The sequence below is a fragment of the Bombina bombina genome, chromosome 1 (assembly GCF_027579735.1).
Source record: "Bombina bombina isolate aBomBom1 chromosome 1, aBomBom1.pri, whole genome shotgun sequence".
NCBI classification, from domain to species: Eukaryota; Metazoa; Chordata; class Amphibia; order Anura; family Bombinatoridae; genus Bombina; species Bombina bombina.
Genome location: NC_069499.1, coordinates 479,103,087 through 479,117,147, shown reverse-complemented (window position 1 = coordinate 479,117,147; position 14,061 = coordinate 479,103,087). Strand labels below are relative to the sequence as shown.

General features: G+C 40.9%; 1 protein-coding gene across 2 annotated transcripts in view; it reads left to right on the top strand.

Annotated features, from left to right (window-relative positions):
- Positions 1-14,061, top strand: part of CWC22 (CWC22 spliceosome associated protein homolog) — a 295,530-nt gene that overhangs the window by 132,956 nt on the left and 148,513 nt on the right. The gene's annotated exons all lie outside the window — the stretch shown is intronic.

Genomic DNA, 14,061 nt, shown 5'->3' with positions numbered 1-14,061 from the left:
TACGTAACAGTCTGTCCTGGGATGGTTATGAATCACTGCACTAACCCTAGCTAAGTTTTTATAAGCTGTGTGAACAGCGATACTTTGGCGTTAAGGGAATCTGCTGAAAAGCAGACTTGAAGTAAAAAGGTGTGTCGTGAACCTAATTTGCATATCTTACCCAGAATCCTTTGCTGCATTGGAAACAGTGTATTCCAGAGGTTTACTGTGGGAAAAACAAGCCTTCTGGCCTGTCTAGATTTGTTAATGAACTACAGAATGAGTTACTCTCTCTCTCTATCTCTCTCTCCTATCTCTATCTCTCTCTCTCTCTATCTCATATCATTTTAGTTGTTTTTCTATTTGGTACATTTTCATTAGGCTTCTTAAATTTTAATTTTGGCTCTTAATTATTTTTTTATAATTATTTTATGTCTCATACACAAATACCATTCCATGGCTGATTAACATTGTTTATATGGCACCTAAAGTTGATATAAATATCTCTATCCATGTAACAACAATTAATATGTGAACATTTTTATACTGGCGAATAGTTGGATAGGCTACCTGTTTTGGAGGAAGGTAGTCATTTTGTGAGGTAAAAATAGCTGCTCTGCTTTTTGAGAGACATTTCAGGGATGGATCCATCTGCAGATTTAGGAAAAAAAATAGGATTTTATTTTTTTCTATTCTGGAACCTCTGGGACAGCAAATAATTTGATTCAAATCTATCGCTTTTGCACTAATAATGGTTAGAGTTTTGCAGCTCACAATAGTGACGGATTGCTTGGCTTCTGTGCTCTGTTTACTTGTGTGTAAAATTTGACCAAGCGTCAGCAAAGATATTTTTTTTTTTTTTTTTTTAAGCTTCTGGATTTTTTCCCACCCTTATGTATACATGGCTTTTTGCCATTTTTAGGCAGGTTCATTTACAATACCCTGCTTTATATTAATGTTTGCTTATGTGTGAAGTTCACTATTTATTGAGCAAATAAACATTTCTTAAGCAGACCTGATCAGTTATGAAATTGTGTGTAATGGAAGATTGTTCTGCTTTCATAACTAAACTAACTGGCTTGTGCACATGCACATAAGATGGATCTTTTTGTTATCAGTGCTTGTTTATTTTTATGAACATTAGTGCAAGTTTCTATGTAGTGCTAATTTAGTAGTATGGAGGTCATTTAAGTTTTTAAGTATACCTAGCCTCTGACAGATGTGCTATAAAATCATTGTAGAGTGGGGCAACTGCATCTTAAAGATATTTCTAAACTGAGGCCTAGTTTCCATTGAGGTGGTAAAGTTTGCAAACTGGTGGTAAAATAAAAATTCTCCATAGACATTAATGGCGATTACAATTTCTTTCATGTACTTAGCAAGAGTCCATGAGCTAGTGACGTATGGGATATACATTCCTACCAGGAGGGGCAAAGTTTCCCAAACCTCAAAATGCCTATAAATACACCCCTCACCACACCCACAAATCAGTTTTACAAACTTTGCCTCCTATGGAGGTGGTGAAGTAAGTTTGTGCTAGATTCTACGTTGATATGCGCTCCGCAGCAGGTTGGAGCCCGGTTTTCCTCTCAGCGTGCAGTGAATGTCAGAGGGATGTGAGGAGAGTATTGCCTATTTCAATTCAATGATCTCCTTCTACGGGGTCTATTTCTTAGGTTCTCTGTTATCGGTCGTAGAGATTCATCTCTTACCTCCATTTTCAGATCGACGATATACTCTTATATATACCATTACCTCTACTGATTCTCGTTTCAGTACTGGTTTGGCTTTCTACTACATGTAGATGAGTGTCCTGGGGTAAGTAAGTCTTATTTTCTGTGACACTCTAAGCTATGGTTGGGCACTTTTATATAAAGTTCTAAATATATGTGTTCAAACATTTATTTGCCTTGACTCAGGATGTTCAACGTTCCTTATTGCAGACAGTCAGTTTCATATTTGGGATAATGCATATGAATAAATCAATTTTTTTCTTACCTTAAAAATTTGACTTTTTTCCCTGTGGGCTGTTAGGCTCGCGGGGGCTGAAAATGCTTCATTTTATTGCGTCATTCTTGGCGCAGACTTTTTTGGCGCAAAATTTTTTTCTGTTTCCGGCGTCATACGTGTCGCCGGAAGTTGCGTCATTTTTTGACGTTTTTTTGCGCCAAAAGTGTCGGCGTTCCGGATGTGGCGTCATTTTTGCCGCCAAAAGCATTTAGGCGCCAAATAATGTGGGCGTCTTTTTTGGCGCTAAAAAATATGGGCGTCACTTTTGTCTCCACATTATTTAAGTCTCATTATTTATTGCTTCTGGTTGCTAGAAGCTTGTTCACTGGCATTTTTCCCATTCCTGAAACTGTCATTTAAGGAATTTGATCAATTTTGCTTTATATGTTGTTTTTTCTATTACATATTGCAAGATGTCCCAGATTGACCCTGAGTCAGAAGATACTTCTGGAAAGTCGCTGCCTGGTGCTGGATCTACCAAAGTTAAGTGTATCTGCTGTAAACTTGTGGTATCTGTTCCTCCAGCTGTTGTTTGTAATGAATGTCATGACAAACTTGTTAATGCAGATAATATTTCCTTTAGTAATGTTACATTACCTGTTGCTGTTCCATCAACATCTAATACTCAGAGTGTTCCTGTTAACATAAGAGATTTTGTTTCTAAATCCATTAAGAAGGCTATGTCTGTTATTCCTCCTTCTAGTAAACGTAAAAGGTCTTTTAAAACTTCTCATTTTTCAGATCAATTTTTAAATGAACATCATCATTCTGATTCTGATAATGATTCCTCTGGTTCAGAGGATTCTGTTTCAGAGATTGATGCTGATTAATCTTCATATTTATTCAAAATGGAATTTATTCGTTCTTTACTTAAAGAAGTCTTAATTGCATTAGAAATAGAGGATTCTGGTCCTCTTGATACTAAATCTAAACGTTTAAATAAGGTTTTTAAATCTCCTCCTGTAGTTATTCCAGAAGTTTTTCCTGTCCCTGATGCTATTTCTGAAGTAATCTCCAGGGAATGGAATCATTTGGGTAATTAATTTACTCCTTCTAAACGTTTTAAGCAATTATATCCTGTGCCATCTGACAGATTAGAGTTTTGGGACAAAATCCCTAAGGTTGATGGGGCTATCTCCACTCTTGCTAAACGTACTACTATTCCTACGGCAGATAGTACTTCTTTTAAGGATCCTTTAGATAGGAAAATTGAATCCTTTCTAAGAAAAGCTTACTTATGTTCAGGTAATCTTCTTAGACCTGCTATATCTTTAGCGGATGTTGCTGCAGCTTCAACTTTTTGGTTAGAAGCTTTAGCGCAACAAGTAACCGATCATAATTCTCATAGCATTGTTAATCTTCTTCAACAGGCTAATAACTTTATTTGTGATGCCATCTTTGATATCATTAGAGTTGATGTCGGGTATATGTCTCTAGCTATTTTAGCTAGAAGAGCTTTATGGCTTAAAACTTGGAATGCTGATATGTCTTCTAAGTCAACTTTGCTTTCCCTTTCTTTCCAGGGTAATAAATTATTTGGTTCTCAGTTGGATTCTATTATCTCAACTGTTACTGGAGGGAAAGGAACTTTTTTACCACAGGATAACAAATCTAAAGGTAAATTTAGGTCTAATAATCGTTTTCGTTCCTTTCGTCACAACAAGGAACAAAAGCCTGATCCTTCACCCACAGGAGCGGTATCAGTTTGGAAACCATCTCCAGTCTGGAATAAATCCAAGCCTTTTAGAAAACCAAAGCCAGCTCCCAAGTCCACATGAAGGTGCGGCCCTCATTCCAGCCCAGCTGGTAGGGGGCAGATTACGATTTTTCAAAGAAATGTGGATCAATTCAATTCACAATCTTTGGATTCAGAACATTGTTTCAGAAGGGTACAGAATTGGCTTCAAGATAAGGCCTCCTGCAAAGAGATTTTTTCTTTCCCGTGTCCCAGTAAATCCAGCGAAGGCTCAAGCATTTCTGAAATGTGTTTCAGATCTAGAGTTGGCTGGAGTAATTATGCTAGTTCCAGTTCTGGAACAGGGGCTGGGGTTTTATTCAAATCTTTTCATTGTACCAAAGAAGGAGAATTCCTTCAGACCAGTTCTGGATCTAAAAATATTGAATCGTTATGTAAGGATACCAACATTCAAAATGGTAACTATAAGGACTATCCTGCCTTTTGTTCAGCAAGGGCATTATATGTCCACAATAGATTTACAGGATGCATATCTGCATATTCCGATTCATCCAGATCACTATCAGTTTCTGAGATTCTCTTTCCTAGACAAGCATTACCAGTTTGTGGCTCTGCCGTTTGGCCTAGCAACAGCTCCAAGAATTTTTACAAAGGTTCTCGGTGCCCTTCTGTCTGTAATCAGAGAACAGGGTATTGTGGTATTTCCTTATTTGGACGATATCTTGGTACTTGCTCAGTCTTCACATTTAGCAGAATCTCATACGAATCGACTTGTGTTGTTTCTTCGAGATCATGGTTGGAGGATCAATTTACCGAAAAGTTAATTGATTCCTCAGACAAGGGTAACCTTTTTAGGTTTCCAGATAGATTCAGTGTCCATGACTCTGTCTCTGACAGACAAGAGACGTCTAAAATTGATCTCAGCTTGTCGAAACCTTCAGTCTCAATCATTCCCTTCGGTAGCCTTATGCATGGAAATTCTAGGTCTTATGACTGCTGCATCGGACGCGATCCCCTTTACTCGTTTTCACATGCGACCTCTTCAGCTATGTATGCTGAACCAGTGGTGCAGGGATTACACAAAGATATCTCAATTAATATCTTTAAAACCGATTGTACTACACTCTCTGACGTGGTGGACAGATCACCATTGTTTAATTCAGGGGGCTTCTTTTGTTCTTCCGACCTGGACTGTAATTTCAACAGATGCAAGTCTGACAGGTTGGGGAGCTGTTTGGGGGTCTCTGACAGCACAAGGGGTTTGGGAATCTCAGGAGGTGAGATTACCAATCAATATTTTGGAACTCCGTGCAATTTTCAGAGCTCTTCAGTCATGGCCTCTTCTAAAGAGAGAATCGTTCATTTGTTTTCAGACAGACAATGTCACAACTGTGGCATATATCAATCATCAAGGAGGGACTCGCAGTCCTCTGGCTATGAAAGAAGTATCTCGAATACTGGTATGGGCGGAATCCAGCTCCTGTCTAATTTCTGCGGTTCATATACCAGGTATAGACAATTGGGAAGCGGATTATCTCAGTCGCCAAACGTTACATCCGGGCGAATGGTCTCTTCACCCAGAGGTATTTCTTCAGATTGTTCAAATGTGGGGACTTCCAGAAATAGATCTGATGGCTTCTCATCTAAACAAGAAACTTCCCAGGTATCTGTCCAGATCCAGGGATCCTCAGGCGGAAGCAGTGGATGCATTGTCACTTCCTTGGAAGTATCATCCTGCCTATATCTTTCCGCCCCTAGTTCTTCTTCCAAGAGTAATCTCCAAGATTCTGAAGGAATGCTCGTTTGTTCTGCTGGTGGCTCCAGCATGGCCTCACAGGTTTTGGTATGCGGATCTTGTCCGGATGGCCTCTTGCCAACCATGGACTCTTCCGTTAAGACCAGACCTTTTGTCGCAAGGTCCTTTTTACCATCAGGATCTCAAATCATTAAATTTAAAGGTATGGAGATTGAACGCTTGATTCTTAGTCAAAGAGGTTTCTCTGACTCTGTGATTAATACTATGTTACAGGCTCATAAATCTGTATCTAGGAAGATATATTATCGAGTCTGGAAGACTTATATTTCTTGGTGTCTTTCTCATCATTTTTCCTGGCATTCTTTTAGAATTCCGAGAATTTTACAGTTTCTTCAGGATGGTTTGGATAAAGGTTTGTCTGCAAGTTCCTTGAAAGGACAAATCTCTGCTCTTTCTGTTCTTTTTCACAGAAAGATTGCTAATCTTCCTGATATTCATTGTTTTGTACAAGCTTTGGTTCATATAAAACCTGTTATTAAGTCAATTTCTCCTCCTTGGAGTTTGAATTTGGTTCTGGGGGCTCTTCAAGCTCCTCCGTTTGAACCTATGCATTCATTGGACATTAAATTACTTTCTTGGAAAGTTTTGTTTCTTTTGGCCATCTCTTCTGCTAGAAGAGTTTCTGAATTATCTGCTCTTTCTTGTGAGTCTCCTTTTCTGATTTTTCATCAGGATAAGGCGGTGTTGCGAACTTCTTTTAAATTTTTACCTAAGGTTGTGAATTCTAACAACATTAGCAGAGAAATTGTGGTTCCTTCATTATGTCCTAATCCTAAGAATTCTAAGGAGAGATCATTGCATTCTTTGGATGTAGTTAGAGCTTTGAAATATTATGTTGAAGCTACTAAGAATTTCCGAAAGACTTCTAGTCTATTTGTTATCTTTTCCGGTTCTAGGAAAGGTCAGAAGGCCTCTGCCATTTCTTTGGCATCTTGGTTGAAATCTTTAATTCATCATGCTTATGTCGAGTCGGGTAAAACTCCGCCTCAAAGGATTACAGCTCATTCTACTAGGTCAGTTTCTACTTCCTGGGCGTTTAGGAATGAAGCTTCGGTTGATCAGATTTGCAAAGCAGCAACTTGGTCTTCTTTGCATACTTTTACTAAATTCTACCATTTTGATGTGTTTTCCTCTTCTGAAGCAGTTTTTGGTAGAAAAGTACTTCAGGCAGCTGTTTCAGTTTGATTCTTCTGCTTATAATTTCCGTTTTTTTCATTATAAGATTTAAACTTTATTTTGGGTGTGGATTATTTTCAGCGGAATTGGCTGTCTTTATTTTATCCCTCCCTCTCTAGTGACTCTTGCGTGGAAGATCCACATCTTGGGTAGTCATTATCCCATACGTCACTAGCTCATGGACTCTTGCTAATTACATGAAAGAAAACATAATTTATGTAAGAACTTACCTGATAAATTCATTTCTTTCATATTAGCAAGAGTCCATGAGGCCCACCCTTTTTGTGGTGGTTATGATTTTTTGTATAAAGCACAATTATTCCAATTCCTTATTTTTTATGCTTTCGCACTTTTGTCTTATCACCCCACTTCTTGGCTATGCGTTAAACTGATTTGTGGGTGTGGTGAGGGGTGTATTTATAGGCATTTTGAGGTTTGGGAAACTTTGCCCCTCCTGGTAGGAATGTATATCCCATACGTCACTAGCTCCTGGACTCTTGCTAATATGAAAGAAATGAATTTATCAGGTAAATTATGTTTTTTTATCTCCAGTTTCTACAGTTTATCACCTCAATGGAAACTAGGCCTTTGTGTGGAAAAACCTAAGGAGGAATCTCCAATATAAATTCAAAAAGGATTGAACAACTTTATTACCCCTTTAAATATTTTAACTGGGGGGAAAAAAGTCAAAATTAAACATTTTCATTATTCAGTTAGAGCATGTCATTTTAAATAAATGTTCTAAATACATATTATTTCATTTGTTCTCTTGCATACCTAGGTAGGCTAAGGAGCACCAATGCGCTGCTGGTTGGTGGATGCACATATATGCCTCTTGTCATTCGCTCACCAAATGTGTTCAGCTAGCTTCCAGTAGTGCATTGCTGGTCCTTTAACAAAGGATACCATGAAAATGATAATAGAAGTAAATGTTTAAAATATATATAATTTAATTTGCTTTTGTTCTCTTGCATACGTAGGTAGGCTGATGAGCACCAATATGCTGCTGGTTGGTGGATGCACATATATGCCTCTTGTCATTGGCTCACCAAATGTGTTCAGCTAGCTCCCAGTAGTGCATTGCTGGTCCTTCAACAAAGGATACTATGAAAATGAAGCACAATTGATAATAGAAGTAAATTGGAAGGTTGACGTAAATGGCGTGCTCTATCTAGATCACAACTGCTGCTCTTTTGTATACATTATTTAAAACATATTTTAGTTCAATGTTTCTTTAACCCTTTGAGTGCTAAGCACTTTCCCACCTGGGTGCTATGGTTTTTTTAAAGGGTTTTTTATTTTATATTTTTAAAACTATTTTATTTCTCCAACATAGGTGTGTCCGGTCCACGGCGTCATCCTTACTTGTGGGATATTCTCTTCCCCAACAGGAAATGGCAAAGAGCCCAGCAAAGCTGGTCACATGATCCCTCCTAGGCTCCGCCTACCCCAGTCATTCTCTTTGCCGTTGTACAGGCAACATCTCCACGGAGATGGCTTAGAGTTTTTTAGTGTTTAACTGTAGTTTTTATTATTCAATCAAGAGTTTGTTATTTTAAAATAGTGCTGGTATGTACTATTTACTCTGAAACAGAAAAGAGATGAAGATTTCTGTTTGTAAGAGGAAAATGATTTTAGCAACCGTTACTAAAATCGATGGCTGTTCCACACAGGACTGTTGAGAGGAATTAACTTCAGTTGGGGGAACAGTGAGCAGACTTTTGCTGCTTGAGGTATGACACATTCTAACAAGACGATGTAATGCTGGAAGCTGTCATTTTCCCTATGGGATCCGGTAAGCCATTTTTATTACAGACAGTAAATAAGGGCTTCACAAGGGCTTTTTAAGACTGTAGACATTTTCTGGGCTAAATCGATTTATATACAAAGGATGATTGTGAGAATTTGGTCATCCCAGAGAAACTATGTAAAATGGACAAGTTCCTAGAGGTCCCGGGGCCCCCCGAAGCTTTTCCTATACCCAAGCGGGTGGCGGACATTGTAAATAAAGAATGGGAAAGGCCCGGTATACCTTTCGTCCCTCCCCCCATATTTAAAAAATTGTTTCCTATGGTCGACCCCACAAAGGACTTATGGCAGACAGTCCCCAAGGTCGAGGGGGCGGTTTCTACTCTAAACAAACGCACCACTATACCCATAGAAGATAGTTGTGCTTTCAAAGATCCTATGGATAAAAAATTAGAAGGTTTGCTTAAAAAGATGTTTGTTCAGCAAGGTTACCTTCTACAACCAATTTCATGCATTGTCCCTGTCACTACAGCCGCGTGTTTCTGGTTCGATGAGCTAGAAAAGGCGATCACTAGTAATTCTCCTTCTTATGAGGAGATTATGGACAGAATCCGTGCTCTCAAATTGGCTAATTCTTTCACCCTAGACGCCACTTTGCAATTGGCTAGGTTAGCGGCGAAAAATTCTGGGTTTGCTGTTGTGGCGCGCAGAGCGCTTTGGTTAAAATCTTGGTCAGCGGATGCGTCTTCCAAGAACAAATTGCTTAACATTCCTTTCAAGGGGAAAACGCTGTTTGGCCCTGACTTGAAAGAGATTATCTCTGATATCACTGGGGGCAAGGGCCACGCCCTTCCTCAGGATAGGTCTTTCAAGGCCAAAAATAAACCTAATTTTCGTCCCTTTCGTAGAAACGGACCAGCCCCAAGTGCTACGTCCTCTAAGCAAGAGGGTAATACTTCTCAAGCCAAGCCAGCCTGGAGACCAATGCAAGGCTGGAACAAGGGAAAGCAGGCCAAGAAACCTGCCACTGCTACCAAGACAGCATGAGATGTTGGCCCCCGATCCGGGACCGGATCTGGTGGGGGGCAGACTCTCTCTCTTCGCTCAGGCTTGGGCAAGAGATGTTCTGGATCCTTGGGCGCTAGAAATAGTCTCCCAAGGTTATCTTCTGGAATTCAAGGGGCTTCCCCCAAGGGGGAGGTTCCACAGGTCTCAATTGTCTTCAGACCACATAAAAAAACAGGCATTCTTACATTGTGTAGAAGACCTGTTAAAAATGGGAGTGATTCATCCTGTTCCATTAGGAGAACAAGGGATGGGGTTCTACTCCAATCTGTTCGTAGTTCCCAAAAAAGAGGGAACGTTCAGACCAATCTTAGATCTCAAGATCCTAAACAAGTTTCTCAAGGTTCCATCGTTCAAAATGGAAACCATTCGAACAATTCTTCCTTCCATCCAGGAAGGTCAATTCATGACCACGGTGGATTTAAAGGATGCGTATCTACATATTCCTATCCACAAGGAACATCATCGGTTCCTAAGGTTCGCATTCCTGGACAAGCATTACCAGTTCGTGGCACTTCCGTTCGGGTTAGCCACTGCTCCAAGGATTTTCACAAAGGTACTAGGGTCCCTTCTAGCGGTGCTAAGACCAAGGGGCATTGCAGTAGTACCTTACTTGGACGACATTCTGATTCAAGCGTCGTCCCTTCCTCTAGCAAAGGCTCACACGGACATTGTCCTGGCCTTTCTCAGATCTCACGGATGGAAAGTGAACGTAGAAAAGAGTTCTCTATCTCCGTCAACGAGGGTTCCCTTCTTGGGAACAATAATAGACTCCTTAGAAATGAGGATTTTTCTGACAGAGGCCAGAAAAACAAAACTTCTAAACTCTTGTCAAATACTTCATTCCGTTCCTCTTCCTTCCATAGCGCAGTGCATGGAAGTAATAGGTTTGATGGTAGCGGCAATGGACATAGTTCCTTTTGCGCGCATTCATCTAAGACCATTAAAACTGTGCATGCTCAGTCAGTGGAATGGGGACTATACAGACTTGTCTCCGACGATACAAGTAAATCAGAGGACCAGAGATTCACTCCGTTGGTGGCTGTCCCTGGACAACCTGTCACAGGGGATGAGCTTCCGCAGACCAGAGTGGGTCATTGTCACGACCGACGCCAGTCTGATGGGCTGGGGCGCGGTCTGGGGACCCCTGAAAGCTCAGGGTCTTTGGTCTCGGGAAGAATCTCTTCTACCGATAAATATTCTGGAACTGAGAGCGATACTCAATGCTCTCAAGGCTTGGCCTCAGCTAGCAAAGGCCAAGTTCATACGGTTTCAATCAGACAACATGACGACTGTTGCGTACATCAACCATCAGGGGGGAACAAGGAGTTCCCTGGCGATGGAAGAAGTGACCAAAATCATTCAATGGGCGGAGACTCACTCCTGCCACTTGTCTGCAATCCACATCCCAGGAGTGGAAAATTGGGAAGCGGATTTTCTGAGTCGTCAGACATTACATCCGGGGGAGTGGGAACTCCATACGGAAATCTTTGCCCAAATTACTCAACTGTGGGGCATTCCAGACATGGATCTGATGGCCTCTCGTCAGAACTTCAAGGTTCCTTGCTACGGGTCCAGATCCAGGGATCCCAAGGCGACTCTAGTAGATGCACTAGTAGCACCTTGGACCTTCAAACTAGCTTATGTATTCCCGCCGTTTCCTCTCATCCCCAGGCTGGTAGCCAGGATCAATCAGGAGAGGGCATCGGTGATCTTGATAGCTCCTGCGTGGCCACGCAGGACTTGGTATGCAGACCTGGTGAATATGTCATCGGCTCCACCATGGAAGCTACCTTTGAGACGAGACCTTCTTGTTCAAGGTCCGTTCGAACATCCGAATCTGGTCTCACTCCAACTGACTGCTTGGAGATTGAACGCTTGATCTTATCAAAGCGAGGGTTCTCAGATTCTGTTATTGATACTCTTGTTCAGGCCAGAAAGCCTGTAACTAGAAAAATTTACCACAAAATATGGAAAAAATATATCTGTTGGTGTGAATCTAAAGGATTCCCTTGGGACAAGGTAAAAATTCCTAAGATTCTATCCTTTCTTCAAGAAGGATTGGAGAAAGGATTATCTGCAAGTTCCTTGAAGGGACAGATTTCTGCCTTGTCTGTGTTACTTCACAAAAAGCTGGCAGCTGTGTCAGATGTTCAAGCCTTTGTTCAGGCTCTGGTTAGAATCAAGCCTGTTTACAAACCTTTGACTCCTCCTTGGAGTCTCAATTTAGTTCTTTCAGTTCTTCAGGGGGTTCCGTTTGAACCCTTACATTCCGTTGATATTAAGTTATTATCTTGGAAAGTTTTGTTTTTGGTTGCAATTTCTTCTGCTAGAAGAGTTTCAGAATTATCTGCTCTGCAGTGTTCTCCTCCTTATCTGGTGTTCCATGCAGATAAGGTGGTTTTACGTACTAAACCTGGTTTTCTTCCGAAAGTTGTTTCTAACAAAAACATTAACCAGGAGATAGTCGTGCCTTCTTTGTGTCCGAATCCAGTTTCAAAGAAGGAACGTTTGTTGCACAATTTGGATGTTGTTCGCGCTCTAAAATTCTATTTAGATGCTACAAAGGATTTTAGACAAACATCTTCCTTGTTTGTTGTTTATTCTGGTAAAAGGAGAGGTCAAAAAGCAACTTCTACCTCTCTCTCTTTTTGGATTAAAAGCATCATCAGATTGGCTTATGAGACTGCCGGACGGCAGCCTCCTGAAAGAATCACAGCTCATTCCACTAGGGCTGTGGCTTCCACATGGGCCTTCAAGAACGAGGCTTCTGTTGATCAGATATGTAAGGCAGCGACTTGGTCTTCACTGCACACTTTTACCAAATTTTACAAGTTTGATACTTTTGCTTCTTCTGAGGCTATTTTTGGGAGAAAGGTTTTGCAAGCCGTGGTGCCTTCCATTTAGGTGACCTGATTTGCTCCCTCCCTTCATCCGTGTCCTAAAGCTTTGGTATTGGTTCCCACAAGTAAGGATGACGCCGTGGACCGGACACGCCTATGTTGGAGAAAACAGAATTTATGTTTTCCTGATAAATTACTTTCTCCAACGGTGTGTCCGGTCCACGGTCCGCCCTGGTTTTTTAATCAGGTCTGATAATTTATTTTCTTTAACTACAGTCACCACGGTATCATATGGTTTCTCCTATGCAAATATTCCTCCTTTACGTCGGTCGAATGACTGGGGTAGGCGGAGCCTAGGAGGGATCATGTGACCAGCTTTGCTGGGCTCTTTGCCATTTCCTGTTGGGGAAGAGAATATCCCACAAGTAAGGATGACGCCGTGGACCGGACACACCGTTGGAGAAAGTAATTTATCAGGTAAACATAAATTCTGTTTTTTTATATTTTTTGTTTTATTTGGGTCTTGGGGGTCTGTAGCTGCTTAGATGCTTGAGGTACAGGCTTCTAAGCAGCATGCCCCTTGCTCCTATATTTAACATTGTTAATGTTAAATCAAGTTGCGTGGTGACGTCATCACGTTATTGCGCGTGACGTCACCACGCAAAACGGGAAACCCCAGCGATGCCTGTCATTATGCAGCACCGATCGCCGGGGTAGGAGCGGGTGGGAGCCCCCAGATTTCCCTCAAGTTGGAAGAGTGCTAGTGACGGCTCTGACCCGTCATTAGCACCAGAGTGGGAAACTCTGTGACGGCTCAGAGCCGTTATTAGCACTCAAGGAGTTAACACACACACACAATATACAAATTGGACTAGTGGCACTGTTCAGCCTACAAACAAGGACTGTGCTGTAAAGCATTAGAAACACTCTTATGTGTTCCAGATGGGACAAAGTAGAGGATAAGGTTGTGATGGGAACATAGGCTGCCAGATTGTGATGTTGCACTTTGCGGCCCCGGAACCATTATGAACATGGGTACATTAAATTCTAATTTAATACAGTAATTTTATGTTGGGATACAACATTTCTGGGTATCAGAGACTGTGTATATGTTAATTTAAAAAAAAGCTGCTTATTGGTAACTATTTTTAAAACTATAATGATCTATATCACCCTGGCTGCACACTTACCTTTCTATTGGACATTATAGATTGGTATGTATTTGCTAGTGTTATTTGGAAGGATATGAGAGATGTTCTTCTTGTCTTTTAACTTCGATATGAAGAAATGTCAGGTGGACATGTTGCATATTTATGAAATGCACTCTGTTTAGTCTCCTTTGCTTCATATTTTAGATTATGGTTCATCTCTAAATCTGAGCAAATGTTTAAGCTATAGTGTAAATCCTGCTGACGCACTAATGAAATTTAGTTTGGCAAGAACAGAATAGAGCTTTAATACCCAGCTTTAACAGTACATGAATCAGTCTCTTCTTACTAAATATGAGCACTCATATGAACAAACATTCTCACTCTGGGGAATAACTACCAGTGTTTCCCTGTCCCAGAGTCAGACTCATAAAAAGAAATCTGCCACTAAGTGCTTTTGGGAGTCTGTCATACTAAAGCATATATACACACACACACACACACACACACACACTGACATGCGTGCGCGCGCGCACACACGCACACACACACACACACACACTGACATGCGTGCGCACA